The sequence below is a fragment of the Sebastes fasciatus genome, chromosome 15 (genome assembly GCF_043250625.1).
Source record: "Sebastes fasciatus isolate fSebFas1 chromosome 15, fSebFas1.pri, whole genome shotgun sequence".
NCBI lineage: Eukaryota > Metazoa > Chordata > Actinopteri > Perciformes > Sebastidae > Sebastes > Sebastes fasciatus.
This window is the reverse complement of record NC_133809.1, coordinates 21828675-21844414: the sequence shown is the minus strand read 5'-3', so window position 1 is coordinate 21844414 and position 15740 is coordinate 21828675. Positions and strand designations below refer to the sequence as shown.

At 40.5% G+C, this 15740-nt stretch overlaps 1 protein-coding gene across 1 annotated transcript in view; it reads right to left on the bottom strand.

The window, feature by feature from the left end:
- Nucleotides 1–2517, bottom strand: part of nkx2.2a (NK2 homeobox 2a) — a 16577-nt gene extending 14060 nt beyond the window's left edge. The window contains exon 1 of the mRNA XM_074661175.1: nt 2370–2517. The gene's annotated coding sequence lies outside the window, so the exon portion shown is untranslated. The remainder of the gene's footprint in view (nt 1–2369) is intronic.
- Nucleotides 2518–15740: the final 13223 nt, after the last annotated feature.

Sequence of the window (15740 nt, the reverse complement as noted above, 5' to 3'; positions counted from 1 at the left end):
GCGTAAAATCATCCTTAACCCTCAGTTAGGACTGTGTGTCTGCTGTGTAATGTGTGTGTGATGGAGGGTGTTAAACCACACAGAAGAGAAGATGCAGTAAAGAAGGGCCTCTGAGCTGCAGATGCATCAGGATTTAAAGGACAATGCAGGGCTGCTTCTTCTCCATCACCCGCTTATTTGACTTCAGCTGACACTAAATCTTCACATCTGACTCTAAAACGATACATTATAACAGTAGTTTTCTTTGTGCGTAAAACTGCATAGCATGCGCAAAGACTAACCTTTTTTTTTTTTATGTGATCATTGCTGCTATAATTATGCTATCACCAGTCTCGCCAGTGCTCCCATTTTAATATTATAAGCAACAGAGCCGACTGGCTCATTATTAAAGCTCGTTTTTTCTTCCTGATCCCAGCTTTGCAATCAAACGTATACAGCAGCAGAATGGACTCATCCAAAAACAATTAATTTTTCGGATGAACCCCAAAAAAAAAAAAAAACGGGGCCCCCTGTCTGATTAATTATAATTCCCTCCAAAAAATTCATGCCCACGATTGTTCACCAAATAAGTGAAGAAAGAGCTTTTTATATTCTTGATTAAATAAATCTTTTCGATTGAATGCACAAATAAGAAATGCCGCAGGAGAATCCATAATAATGTTGATCACTGCCTCCCCTTTAATCGCTGAATTTCAGCGTGTTTTGGACGCCTCTGGCAGGGAGTTAGTCTTTGATAAAGGTAACCTCTTCTGCCTCAGGGTGCCTGTGATAAATGTACAGAGTGACAAGACCGATTTCCTCCCTCTATGATTAAAAGCCTATATATGATATGCAGGTAAAGCGGGTCCGGTTTATTTATTATGGGGGCTAAGCCATGGCCCGGGGAGACTTGGCTTCAGGCTAGAAATCATTTTGCCTTTTTTTTTCTTTTTATACAGAAATCCAGCCACCTCTTCCTCCAGGCCAAAAGTCTTTATTCGTCTCCTTTTCCTCTAATGATTAAACATGTCACGGCGAGATTATAGCCATGCCCCGAGGAGATGCCTTCATTTGTTAAACCACCAGTTTATTTGTAACGGTGAATTTCATGCCACGCTGTGCCATTCGCCTTAATCTTCTTTTTTTCTGTGTAAGACGAATTGCTAAAAAGGGGTTTATTATTTTTTAATCACTTCCCATTCCAGTATCGCACTGACATTGGGCAGGAAGGAAGGAGGGGAGAAATGCTTCAAAGTCTCGGGGACTTCTTCACATAAATCAAAAAAAAGGGGGGACAACTTATAATTTATATGAATACATAAACAAATAAACAAATAAATAAATAAATCATCCTCTCCAGGAGAACCTGATCTGGCCCCGCTTCTAGATGACACAAGTACAGACAACTTGTCCTCCTTGTTAGGCAGCCTGTGTGTGAGTGCGGTAATAACATTAACAGCTGTTGACATCTGTAGAGCTCTAGCGGTCTCTACCGGCACATTTGAGAAACAACAGGGGGTTATACCCAATTAGACAACTTATATTAGCCAAAACTGTTATACATATATATATGCAGTGGAATCAGGCGCGTTATAATATAAGGAAGTATTTTTATACTTCATCTGCAGGTAAACATCTACATCCATGTCCATCCTACATTAGGATGTTCTTCAGTGAATGAACCTTGTGAGCGCACCATTTATGGGAGTATGTATGTATTATCTATAATGTGTGATTTTTTTTATTGTTGTTGGCTGTTGGAGAAGCCAGGTGAATGTTCTGAAAACATCTTCTCAGATTAGTTTACTATCCTTCCTTTACATTTTACCAAATAATAAAATGAATATTAAGTATTTCTATACTTCATCTGCAGTCAAACATCTTCATTCATGTCCATCCTACATTAGGATACACCCATGTTCTTCAGTAAATGAACCATTTATGGGAGCTGTGTATTCTCTATAATGTGTGATTTTTTAAAATTGTTGTTGGCTGTTTGGAGAAGCCAGGTGAATCTTCTGAAAACATCTCCTCAGATTATTTTACAATCCTTCCTTTACATTTTACCAAATAAAACATGAATTCTCCTGGATGATGGGTGCAGGCCACGCTCACATGGAGCCTATAATGTCCAAGCTGCCCACGTGTGAGTGCGTAATGATCACCATCTACTGTAGGCTAACAAAAAAAGGACACATTATAGGCCCACCCTCTGAATAAACATTAAACACAGGTTTAAAGAAAGTAACAGGGTCATTCTAAACTCCAAGGACTAAGATGTGCGCTGGCTGATGCGCGTAAAAAATAGCATCAAAAGAAAAATAAGCAGTGTCTATTAGAAAAACAGAAAATACTGTATGCAAAGTGAGTGGAGCATCCAGTGCGCTTACCTCTAGACTGGAGGGGGTCTGAGTGTGTTGCCAGCGTTAAAGACAGCGCGCAGAGTTAATGAAATATCTCCAAATGGGAGTCAGGAGTGCGTGCAGAGATAAGCCTGATGTGGTTTATATACCCAGAAAAAACAAGTGCTCCTCTTCTCATATTGTCCAAGAGCGTTTGCATAGCTGACCAAGTGGCTCTGCTCTTGCTGACTGGCTAACATTGCATGGTGTTTGTTTTCCCCCCCCACCATGCTATGACGTGAGACAAAATATTGGCCATATGTTCATCGGCAATAAATTGGTCTTGAGCGCAAACACAGCTCCCAATGCGGACGCAGCTAGTTTTCTCTCTTTGGGATGTTTTTTTTTTGGAGAGACGAAACTATCTGCTGTATAATGTAGGTGAGTGATACAACAGCCTGTTTTTTAGGAGATAATTGTACGCCTATGGAAGAGCTGCTGGGTTGATCTTTCTACTGCGACCTATTATTCCTCCTCACACAGGGCTCTCTCTAATAAATCGCTTGGTAACCAAGAAGCAGCGCACGTCCAAAGAGCAGATGTGGCATGTTATCCACGCCACGGTTGCGTTTACATTAGATACCCTCTGATACAATGATTGATAACCGAGGTCACGGTAATTCACAATGATTCGAGACCCGGGCATCTCCCATGAGGGCAGACTGCTAACACATAATGTTTGCCACATCATAGATCCACATGTGTCGACACTGGAGACAACAGGAGCTGAGGCCACACAAGAGAAAATGTCAGAAAATAACTGATGTAAATTCAAAAAAATCTCTGCTCAGAAGTATTTTAAGTAGATGTAAAAAAAAAAAAAAAAGACACCAATAATAGTAATGATAATCCAAACAATAATCCACGTGAATATATTCATTTTATTTATATGCATGTGTCTTAAAGCCACACACACACACACACACACACACACACACACACACACACACACACACACACAAAATATTTTCTAATATAAAATATTTAATTTGTTCTGCTTTTGGATATTATAACTAACACACTTCTACACATATAACATTTAGTAGAAGTAGAATAATACAAAAAAAAAAAAAAATCACACCATGACTGAAAATTATATGCGTCATATAGGCTGCTTGAATCATTTACTTGTAATTAATAACTGGATCATCTTAATTAAACATTTCTATTAGATAAAATAATCAGTATGTAGTAATTATATATATATATATATATACATACATACATACATACATACATATAAATATATATATATATATATACACACACACACAAAATAACTATTTATTTAAATTATTTTGTATTATATTTATATCATATTATTATACTGTTTTAATAGTGTCTCCAGATTCTCTCTTCAGCACTATCTATTTACACCTGTTGCACGTGCACTGGCAACATCTCCCCCGTTATAGAAAAAAAAAAAAACAAGCTCTCCTGAGAATATGTGCTTGGTGTAAACATGATGACAGTAATTGTTGAGGAAGAAAGCAATATGAGGCAAACACCAGTTGTGCTATTATGACACCTTAGGGTGGGGGCTGGGCTGGGTTGGGTTGGATGACTTAAATCAAGACAATGATTTTATTGTGGCCAGTGTGGAATCTATGCATGGTAATAATGGTGTTGCCTAGTAGTGCAGGAGCGAGCGTCAATCAATAGCAGAATACATTACCGATGGTGGGTTTTTTTTTGTTGCAGGGCCACTTTGCTGATGAAAGACAGAGATTATCCTCGCTGCCATCGCTGCTGCGCTCAAGAGTATCGCTAAGACGGCTAAGAATCCAAATAAATAAATTGGCTTCATACCTCGTTTGAAATTCCGCATTAAGGCAAAGTAGTTAGTTAGAGTTGGAATGTATTCATGAGGCGCACAGACGAATGAGAGAAAAGCTTTCCCACTCCGCCGCTCCTGTGAATAACCCCTTGTGCTTGTTTGAGATTTGCCACAAGTGCTCTGGGTGCTAAATGCAAGGTCTCCTGAAAAAGGATGGGTAAGATAGGCCCTGCCGGTCAAGCTATTATCAATCCCTGGCCTAAAGCTTGATGACTAAGATACTTCAGATGTAGTTAACTGGCCCGCGTGAGGACACTGATGGCATGGCATTCTGAAATCAATCAGTTCAAGTTTTAATGTATCGACCACTCGAGGAGAAACGAGGAGAGGGAGAGCTTCTCAGAGACTTGCCATGGAAGATACACTTTAAAGGAAGAAGAAAAAAAAGTTTGACCACTTGTGCTGGTTGAGACTCATACATGATGATAGCAAGTCCTATCAATGGAAAAAAAGGCTTTGCAATTTTTCCTCCACAAATACATGCACTTAGAGAGGTTTAGTATTTGATCACCAAAGCCCTTTAGTGTTAAGGCGAGAGTGAATGGGGCTGGTTTTTAGCCCCTTCAAGAGATGTTGAAGCTAAATAGAGGAGATGAGTTGTTTTCCAACAAAGTGCTCAGTTCTACACACCGGTGAATATTACCATATTCTTAAATGACAACGGTGCATTGTGAATGTGAGGAGCTGTGGAGTGTATAGGGCGATCGGTCTTAACATTGTTGCCCTGCTGGAGAGGAAGAGTAAGGGAGGAGAACAAATAGTGTGAACTGTGTCAAAGTGTTAGCCGAGTGAGAAGAGAAAAGTTCCTTTAGAGCACTCGTGAAATGTCTGGTATTTCCATCAAAATATCAGATTGATGGGTTGCGTGGAATGGTTTTTACTTGACATGAATAACTTTAGGCTTAAATACCTCTTTTTTTCCCCATTGCTAAGCATCTGATGCAAGGCCAGCGCTTGGCCTTGGAGAGCCATATAGCCGTTTGTAAACCCTGCTGCCGAGGGCTAAAGGGCCACAAACACAGTACTTAGCCGACACATTCTGATAGCATTTTAGCCCCCTGTGGCATGTGAGTAAAAAACAAACGCCCTAGTCAAGGTCAGACGCTTGAAAAGCTGCAAGCTTCAAATAATAATGACAAATTGACCCCATAAAATTTTTCACTTAACTATATGTCGATTGAGTCAGGTGCCAATCGGAAAATGTGGATGTTATAGAGTGCTACAGGAATGAGTCTAAAACCAAGGAGGGTGGAAAGATGAGAGGCCAAGCGCCATCAACGCGTCATATCTTTGGAGTACAACACATGCGCAGTAAAATCTGGCCTGCACTTGCCAAAATTGAGCCAATCGCAACGCACGAGCGCAGCTCCAGTTACACTGTGTATGTGTTATACCCAAGACCCCAGGAAGAGCGACGGTTGTTGATTCCAATTTCCATAGTGGCCAAACGGTGGTACTACAAATTCTGTGTCCGTCACGTGATTCCATTTTCCCATAGACTTACATTGGGAAAGAGACGTCTGTAACTCAGCAGATCATTTTGTTTGAGGTAAATCAACTCCCCAGTATGAACACTTGAATAATCCTTATTTATATCATTAGGTCCTAAAAGTTGCAAAACACACTAATAGCTGAATCCAGAGTTATTTCCCTTCCTCCGTTCATGTGAATGAGACCCAGACCGACGACAGCGCAAGCCGTGACGACAGTGACGACAGTGACGACAGCGCAAGCCGTGACGACAGCGTGATGTTAGGACCCCTGTGACCGAGCGGACACTACTGCGCATGTTCCATGGGCCCAATGGATGCGGAGGATCGCCAGAAGATCCGTGTACTTTTCCAGGCAGAATTTGAGCCAATTTGGCATCGTGCGCCACTGAACAACTTTCATATGAATGAACAGGGCCCCGCCTCCAACGCTGTATCCAGTTCTCTTAATACATCCATGGTTATACCCAATATCCCAAGACCCGTGTCCCAGCCTCTTTCAATGGACCCTGCCTAAAACCCGGAAAGGAGTTAGCATTTTAGCACTTCCGGTTCCCTCATCTGGAAGACAATGGTTTTCTTGAGTGGGTTTTAAATTAGATGCCTGAAATAAGCTCTGTGGTTAACACAAGCTTAAGAGATTTTAACGTTTTGTTCTACGATATAAAAGACGTCAGTAAAAACCCCACTTGTTAAGACTTTATCTGTCTTAAAAAAGGTGGTTGCTCGCAAGTGGCTAAATCCATCCATCCATCCATCCATCCATTATCTGTAACCGCTTATTCTATTCAAGCTGACATTGTTTGAAGGCGGGGTACACCCTGGACTCTGGAGGTCGCCAGACAATTGCAAGGCTTAACAAGCGGCTAAATGAGACTACTAAACATCATCGAGGCGACTCGTCCGCCTTTACAGCCTCGTTGTGTATACTCACGCTCATGTGACTGTGGCGTTTATAGCCCAATGTTCGATTTTTACTTGTGGCGATTGCATTTATTCTTCGAAAATCATAAAAGTAGTGTTCATTTGTGAAGATTATCTTGCTGAACAAAACGATAAAAGTATCATAAACGTGTGTTTGTCACACAGCTTATTTTCTGCAATAATCCAAAACCCAATGGAAAAATCCAATTTACTTTTTGTCGAGGGAACCCAGGGCGATGCTAACTTCCTGGTTTCCTACAAAAATATGTCATTCCTTGAGTTCCAGGAATGAGTCCTAAAAACCCGTAAATGAGTTAGCATTTTAACACATCCGGTTCCCTTGTCTTGAATTCAATGGGTTTTTGAATGGGTTTTAAGTTAGATGCCTTAAATAAGGTTGTAATGTTTTGTTCTACAATATAAAATACACCAGTAAATATCCCACCAGTGAATTTTGAAGCCTTTACGCATCTTTAAAAAGGCGTTTGCTAACACGTGGCTAAATGCCGACTTGTCCGTTTTTTACAGCCTCCTTGTGTATACTTGCGTTCATGCGGCCATGGTGTAGTTTGTGTATAGCCTAACGTTAGCTTTTTACTTCTAGCGATTGCATTTACACTTCAAAACTCATAAAAGTGGTGTTCATTTGTAGAGATTATCTTGCTGAACAAAAAGAGTAAGAATCATAAACGTGTGTTTGCCACAGAGCTTATTTTCTCCAATAATCCAAAACCCAATGGAAAAATCCCATTGGCTTTTTGTTGAGGGAACCCAGGGCGATGCTAACTTCCTGGTTGGCCTACAAAAATACATCATCCCTGGAGCACTGTCTTGCTATACAGATGTGAGAGCAAATGAAAAAACATGGGCTTCTCCCTCACACATGAGGGCTGGAAATTACTGTGAACAAATTGTAAAGATACAGTGTATTGCCGTGAGGCTGCTTTCTTGATCAATATATATATATGAAAGGAGCATTATGAAAGTGTATGTCTGAGTAATAAGCAAGAAGATCACCTGACAGGACTGCCATCGTCCAAGGTTTTTAACAGAGGAGCTGTATCAAACCACAGCTATGACGGTCTATGGTTTTTGGAGAACCAAATCATGTGGTAAATAAAACCCAGAAGTGAAGAGCACACCAAAAATTGGAAGGGCCGCAACAAGGTAGCCATGCCAGTGTTCATCTGCAGAACTGTATGTGAATTCTAAAAAAGAGAGAACTCAAGAAAAATGCAGAGAGCAATAGTTAGGTTGCTTTAGTCTGTCAAGACCTCTTCCATCCTTTCAAACAATAAATCGTAACACGAGTCAAGGACAGCTCGCGGCGAGAATGCACAAGCTCGTCCTTGCCTTCACTCCAGCTGCACAGAGCAGCTTCGGAGCAAAGATTCAAAAGCTTTGCAAGGATATCGACTGTTACCTTCAGCAGTAGGTCCATAGTGAAGTAGAATATAACTCTCCTATTTGAATAGTGCTGAATGGACAAAACATGTTGAATTAGAAGAGGGCTGTCTCAAGGTAATTTTTTTAAATACAAATGTTACTTGCATAAAAAATAGAATACATACTGTATGTAAGATCCCTCCGGCAGACTCTATTCAGGATTTTTTTTTTTTTTACCAGGAGGACAACATGGTAGACGAATTATTGTCAATGTGGTGTATCAGTCCTTTTCTTTAGACACTCTGCAGACGGTAATCTCAACATACGCACGCTCTTCAAAAAGATACAACAAGAAGCATGAATTATCACATTGCACGGTGATGTTCAGTGAGGTCTGGCTGTTCAGACACTTTACCTTGGAAGCTGCATGACAGAGGAACTGAATAGTATATGGGGTATACAGCACATGAACACTTTAACTCCACTTTCTTTTTCTACTTCAGTGCAGCATTGAGGTTGCCCCAGAGAACTTTAAAATGAAGACTTTTGGTTAACAATGATCTGCTAAGCTGTTTGACAATAGATTTAAAAAAGGTTTACTGTAAGACTGGATTCAAGATATTCAAGAGGACACAATGCTCTTTTCAAAACCCCATTGAAAAAAATAGTGAGAACTGAAGAAATCCATTAAATGTGTGATGTTTGAATAATCTGTGAACTAATTCACAAGCATCAAACTATGGCGTGGAAATCAGCTGTCAATATTGAGAATGCAATTATGGTTTATTCTGTAAATTGAGTTGACAATGCTGGTAGTAACAACCAGAATTAGGTGTAGGAGGCAGATTTTTCCCAGATTTTTTTTCAAAAGCTAACCTACCGGAAACGTAGAAGAATTGCCACATTTAGTTCAGGGCTTGTTTCTCTGAATAATAATAATAATATTTATTTTTATTGACGATAACCACGTTTTTGCAGTGAATATTGCACTGTAAACAAGAGACATACTGTATAGGAGATGTAGCAGTTAATGGGTCTTAATCTCACCCTCACTGCATCCAGAGGTTTTGTTTTGGCCAATGTTTTGGAGCTCAAGAAGACTTCATGTGCAAGAGCTTAGATGACAACCATTGAAACAATTGGAGGAATTTATTTTTCATCCAAATTCATTTCGAAGAAGTAATTACTTGCAAAAACATCCTCCACATTCACTCAGTCTCTTGAAGACTACAACTTGAAAATAGGTGAATACTTAATCACACTCGTTCATTAATGAAACTGGGTATATCCAACAAAATGTTGCAATCAAAGTGAGATTAAAACGTCATCAATTTATGAGGGCATTTTGGACCAAGGCTGTCATGATAATAAATCATTTCTATGAAAGATAACAAGTTGTGGCAAAGCTTTAAAACATGATGTGAATGTCTTTTAAGCACCATCAAGTGATTCTCAACTATTTCACCTCATGAAACCACAGAAGGTTAAGGATTTCTCCTTATAGTACACCCTTTGAAGTTTGAGGTTAAAAATTTCACAATATTGTTGGTTCCATAATGCTGAGCAGGAATATATTTTGCTTTGCATGAAATAAAATCAATAATTATATTAATTATGACCAGTCATTACACAGTGAAGGCCAAGCTTTGCTGTGGGTGTATAGTTGTATGCGGAGCAGCGTGTCTGCATGTGTGCAAGGAAAGTCCCCATTGGAGTACGGTGATCATCCCATCAGGATATGTAACCTAAACAGCACAATGGAGAGAAACAGAAGGGCTTAGGGGCATGAAACACTCACCTTGAACCAGGCTGCTCCTTGCAGACACAAGGATTACCCATCTGCACATTTTTGAAGCCTTTTGATTAACAATGTGTCCAAAATGAAAGATGAAAAGGAGAAAACACAATTTAGTAATTTCAATGGCTGTCTGCAGATGGGTTGCCAACATATTTGGATAATTAACGTGTAGATATTTTCTTTATACTCGCCCCACGATGGCAATTAACATGTTTTGTGGAGAGGTGAAAACTTTTTTCGAGGCGGTGGAGATGGATGGAAAATGCATTAGAGGAGGTCATGAAAATGGGCTTCTATTCTTTGCGCTAAAAGGATGCTTTTATAAGGTGATAGCAATTGAGGAATAAAACCCCAAGGGCAAATAAATAAGAAAGAACTCATCCTTAATTGGCAATCTTTTTTGGTTCATATAAATACCACTCCAAATTTCCAATCCACATTTCCATTGACTGCATGGCAAGTCTCTCTTGAACCAGAATTATGAAAGGCAAAAGGAGCCACAAAGCCGACCGAAAAGGACAACTCCATCTCTCAGCAAGCCAAAGGTTTACAAATTGCCCACTCTCTGTTCACCATGATACTATGCAATTCAATGAGAACAGTAATTGCCTGAAAAATAGTTTAAAAGATACATACTGTAGTTTTAGAGAAACCTTCACTCTGCAAACTGAATAGATGTTCTGTCGCCTATTTGAATAAATTTGAATTAAAACATGAATAAGTGCCTCCCGGCTCAAAAAGGACAAGCTGCGATGATGTCTAAACTCAACACCAAGGTGGAAACCCTCAATGTGATTGCCTTAAAATTCTGCTAATATGTTGGAGTTTCAACTAAATTTGCACGGGTGCCTTTTCAGACATTTACTTCTTGACTCAATTTGGCTGTGCACTGACACTGTTTATACTGGTTGTGTGTGAGCCATGGCCAAGGCCCTCACCCACGTAAACCTCTCTCTGTCGCCACCTAATGGCAGGAGTGTGTGTTCACCCTGAGCTCTGGAGCCCAGCTGAGGAAAAGTGTGCACCGAACACACATCCTCCCTCTCTCAGGTAATTATGTCTTTTATGTAGGAGACACATACAGCTACTTTAACATTGGATATCCAGCCGTCCTAATGGCCCATTATTCAAATAAATGGGGAGAAACAGTGTGGGGTTGGTGACCCCCTCCGTGCGGCAGGGCCCTCCATCCAGGCACACCTGCTGAGACAAGGTAACGTTTATCACTGACACCTTCGCAGGACAGAAACAAAATGGCAGGCGGGGTCAGCGGTGAGGAGCACACCGGGCCCGTCACACTGCAAACATATCCATTTGGTGCGGCTCTCTTGTGGTTGCCAGGCTACTGCCTAATATATGGTGACTGAGTGTGCGTCAGGAAAACAGAAGTAAGATGTTGACTTTGAGATAAGTACCTCTTCAAATTAAACAGAGCCATCACATTGCATTCAAAATAACATTTCCAAAGGTCAACTTTAAATGGTCCCCATTTGGCAAAAAAAAAAAAAAAAAAATCCCTGTGTTCTTCAACTCTCTAAATTTGCATACCAGTTATGTTAGTTAGTGGCATTTAATTATTTATGTTTTAATTACACGGAATGAAGGGGATAATATCACTGTACGCTAGTTTTGTGGCGTGTGTGCCCCTGTCGCCTGAACACTCGGATGTCTCCTTATTAAAGTACACAAAAAGATAATTATGTCCGGCTCTGTCTAAACATTGCCATGGTGCCGCACTAGAGAATCATCGCTGAATTGGACACAGGAGAGGGTTAGACCTCTTATGATTAATGTGCTTGGTCACGCGCACTCAGGATTGGTAAAGGCATGTCAACTCCCTCACTCTCTCTCGAGTCAAGGGTCGGCAAAATTGTTTTGATGGCGCTGATTGTCGCATCAACCAGACTTATCATGCAGCGAGCTCACCTATGGACTCCAGAGTGGTGAGCCTGCAGCTGAAGAAGAGACACACCCTCTTCCCAAAAAGCACATGATGAGTGCATCAATTCGGAAGTAACAAAGGCACAGGGGGGTTGTAGATAGATAGAAACACACATAAATAGACAGATATTGTATGTTGCTATATATACTGTATATGTAATGGTCAGGGTCAGTGATGGAAGGAAAGAGGGCGGCGAGTCTACATTTACAAGGCTCGTTCCCACCAGCTCTCCCACGAAACACCCATCACCTGGAAAGGCCTTGGCTGAATAGAGTTGCTGATGTCATTGGAGAGATGGTATTGATTGACCAAGGGGCAGCAAAGGCCAATGCAATTAAGAGACAAGAAAACATACAGCGTTAAAGACTGTGTAAATAAAGGGACTCTGCAGTAGGGCCAGACAAAGGCCAGTCCGGGGCCCATTCAGTAGCCCCTTGTTCACCGTTGGCCTGGGGTCTTCTCCAAGGACTGAGGGTCTGGGTGGGAGGCCTGGGGGAGGTGGCGAAGAAGAGAGAGGCAGTGTGTGTGGGTGTCCGGAGGGATAAGGACGGAGGGTGTTGCTAGGCTGTCTCTGAGAGGTCGACGAGAGCTTAGCCCTCCCTGTGTCCGGAACTATCAGGTGATCACGGATGATCTGCATCTCAAGGAGGGGCTGTTGAGAGGAAGAAGCTCTATTTTTATAGGCCTCTGCCTGGTTTGTTTTGCTGTCCTTATTACTCGTTTCCTTCCTTTCTTTCTCCACCCTACCCGAGGAATACTGTACAGTGAGTGAGTGAATGATTTACAGCAAAATAGATACTTTGATTTTGAATCTAATGCATGGTTGAGTCAATCATTTCCCTCTACTATTTGCTCTTTAGCAAGCTAAACTATCTGGAGATACATAATCATTATTGTTGTGTTTCTAAACCATTTACAATGCGAACACATTGGGATATACCTGGTATGGGGTAATGTTTTGGTAATAACACTTGCATTCATTGTTAAACCTATTACAACAGAGAGTTTCAGAAAGGTCTAAAAAGAGATTGTTAATCATTGTTCTCAGTTACACCTTGTGCATACACAGTAGAGATGGTATCTTAAAATGTTTCAGCATGGCTACAATAAGAGACTGTATCCCCAGGAAAAAGGTCAAGAATCACCAAGACTTTACAGCCATGCTAGCAGCTCTGAGGCTGTACTCGAGCTTAAAGCTGGGGTCGGTAATCTTGAGAAACTAGCGAAAAGGAATACACAAGCACACTGTTTCCAACTCTTTTCCAATGAAAGTAGCTAGCAGCATTAGCTCCTAAAGTCCCGAAATCTAGCAAGAAAGCAAGCAACACTGACAGTCCGTCCCTTCAGGCCTCAGGCCATCATTATGAGCGTGACCAACAAACATGGCTGGTGTTTTTTTGTCAGAGCATTTGATTCATTGATTGCTGTTAGGATGTAATGAACAAATACTGTATGACAAAAAAAGATATATTTGAACAACACTACCATCCCTACCTTTAATGCTAATGTCAGCATGATAATATGCACACAATGACAATGTTAACATGCTGATGTTTTGACGTTATAATTCTTAGCAAGGTCACCATCAAAGTTTAGCATACTAGCATTCTAACATTTTGCTAAGCAACACAATCATAAAGTAGTCTACAGCTGAGGATGATGGGCATGTCATTGGTTTAGCAGGTATTTGGTCATAAACCAAAGTGTTGGGCACCTTTAAAAAGCTGACCTGATTTTGACAGATGTTCGTGTCAGTCCATCCAGATGTTGAGATATTTCACAGGATACATGACTTTTTTATTTCTTAAAAGCCTAACCAGGGACAAGGTTTGCAAATTAGCTATGGTTAGAAGTCCTACATATATTGCATCAGTTGTAATTTAAATTTAACAATGCCCATATGTGATGGCTCTGTCAAATAAATTAATAAATACAAAATAAAACCTGATGGTAGAGCTACAGAAAATGTCAGGGGATCATTGTAGTCATTAGCCATGTTTCCATTCCCATATTTTATTCATATTTTGAAGTATTGCATGAGAAAAGCTATATTGAATGGCAAAATTTGATAAAACTTACTCAATTATGATTTTTTTTTTTTTTTACACTCGCTTGAGTTGATTTTTGCCTCTATCCAAAAATAGTTGATGTGCGATATAGAATATGGAAACGCCTTTGCCGAATAAATTCTGACATAGGGAACATTTAACTCACTTGACTGATCGGGTTTTTCTGCTGTCGGCGTCTTCTTGGATATTCCCATAATGTATGAATGCTTGTCTTCATCTCAGGACAACATGAAGCATGGCCAAAAGTTCTGAAGACCTCTCTCCATTTTTCTCTCGTAGAATGTGAGATGGCCACGCCAACTTGTTTTGTTTCTGGTTCACAACATCTACTTATTACAAGATCTGTTTACTGGGGGATTACAGCCATGAAAGACAGTAGCGTCAACTTTTGACCAAACTACATTGTCGACGAATTTATTCACTTCAAACTAGTTAATGGAAATGGGCCTAATTCACCTTTTTTGCAAGGTTTCAAAAGTTTACTTAAAATTCACTTGACAAGAGAATGGAAACACGACTACTGTGATTAATTCGTTTGGCAACATGGGTATATGTATCAAATTTCATGGCAATCCATTCAATGGTTGTTTAGATATTTTACTAAAAACCAAAGTAGTGGACCAACTGACCGACCAACCAGTCGATTAGACTGTTATCAGGTCATTAAATGGGGCATTAGCAGTGTTATAAGCCTCATAGATGTGGGTCAGTAGGGCCCTGCTACACTCAATAGTAGGTTTTATCGATTTATCAATTCAACTGGTCGATCACGACAGTGACCTATAGCGACCGTAGTAATTACAACAGGAGCAAAAGCAGAAATGTGGCACGGTAGTATAGACAGTATGAAACTCCAGATGTGGTGGAGGTCGGGTGTGATGGATGGGATCAAAAAAAAGGGTTTTCACCAAGGAGACCAAGCTTTGCATCCCGCGAGACACCAACAATTGTGCTCTTTGTGTTCACAAGTGCAAAGTTTCACATGAACTTTTCTAACGTAGTTATTTTAAACCGAAACACGATCTTTTGTAGTACGATCTAAGTGTATTTTTCGCCTAAACCTAAAGGAGTTGTTGTTTTGTTGCCTAAAACTAAAGAAGCGTTTTTTGTTTGTGTTCAAAATGTAATGTTTCATGCAGTTTTACATTGTGTTAGAACGTGTTGCTTTTGAGTTTTTTTTCACTTTTAAAATGTAGTAGGCGTAATAGGCCTCTACTGACCCATATCTATGATGATTATAGTGAGTCATAAGGCACATTTAATGGCCTGATAACAGTCGAATCGGGTGCAGCAACAGACATACCAACATTGCCATCCCTGGAGCCAGCATGGCAAAACCTTGTACTGTCTGGGTCGATCAAACTTATCACTGGTATTTCCATTAACTGTTAGGAACCTTTGATATTAAGTGAGAGTCGTGACCGACCATATGAACAAAAATAACTAGAGTCTGTCATACATTAATGACGCTTTGCAACCCACCGCCTCCTACTAATATGGTACTGAAGCTTATATGAATGACACACATCCCAAAACTATTAGCATTGTTCTAAATGGTACTTTATGCAATATTCATTTGGGAGTGCGTGGTCCATGTCAATCTGTGTCAGTGTCAAAGGGAGTGCTTACATAGACACAACAGGCTGCTAACCCCTCTGTTTGATCCAGCTCTTCTTCTGGCAACAAACAGAGCTGGGGGGTCACCTATTCTGATGTCTTTCCTCTCACCGTCCTCTGCCCCCCGCCACATCTGCATTGTGGAAAAAACAATGGCCTCTACTTCATCAGTCTCCCAGGTGTCACCGCGAACATGATCCTGGGATAATTTAGCTCGCTCCTCATTTCTTGTTCATCAAATGGAGGCTAGTGTCTGCCTGTCCTTAGTCTCATTTACATTTTCTCATTAGCTCCGC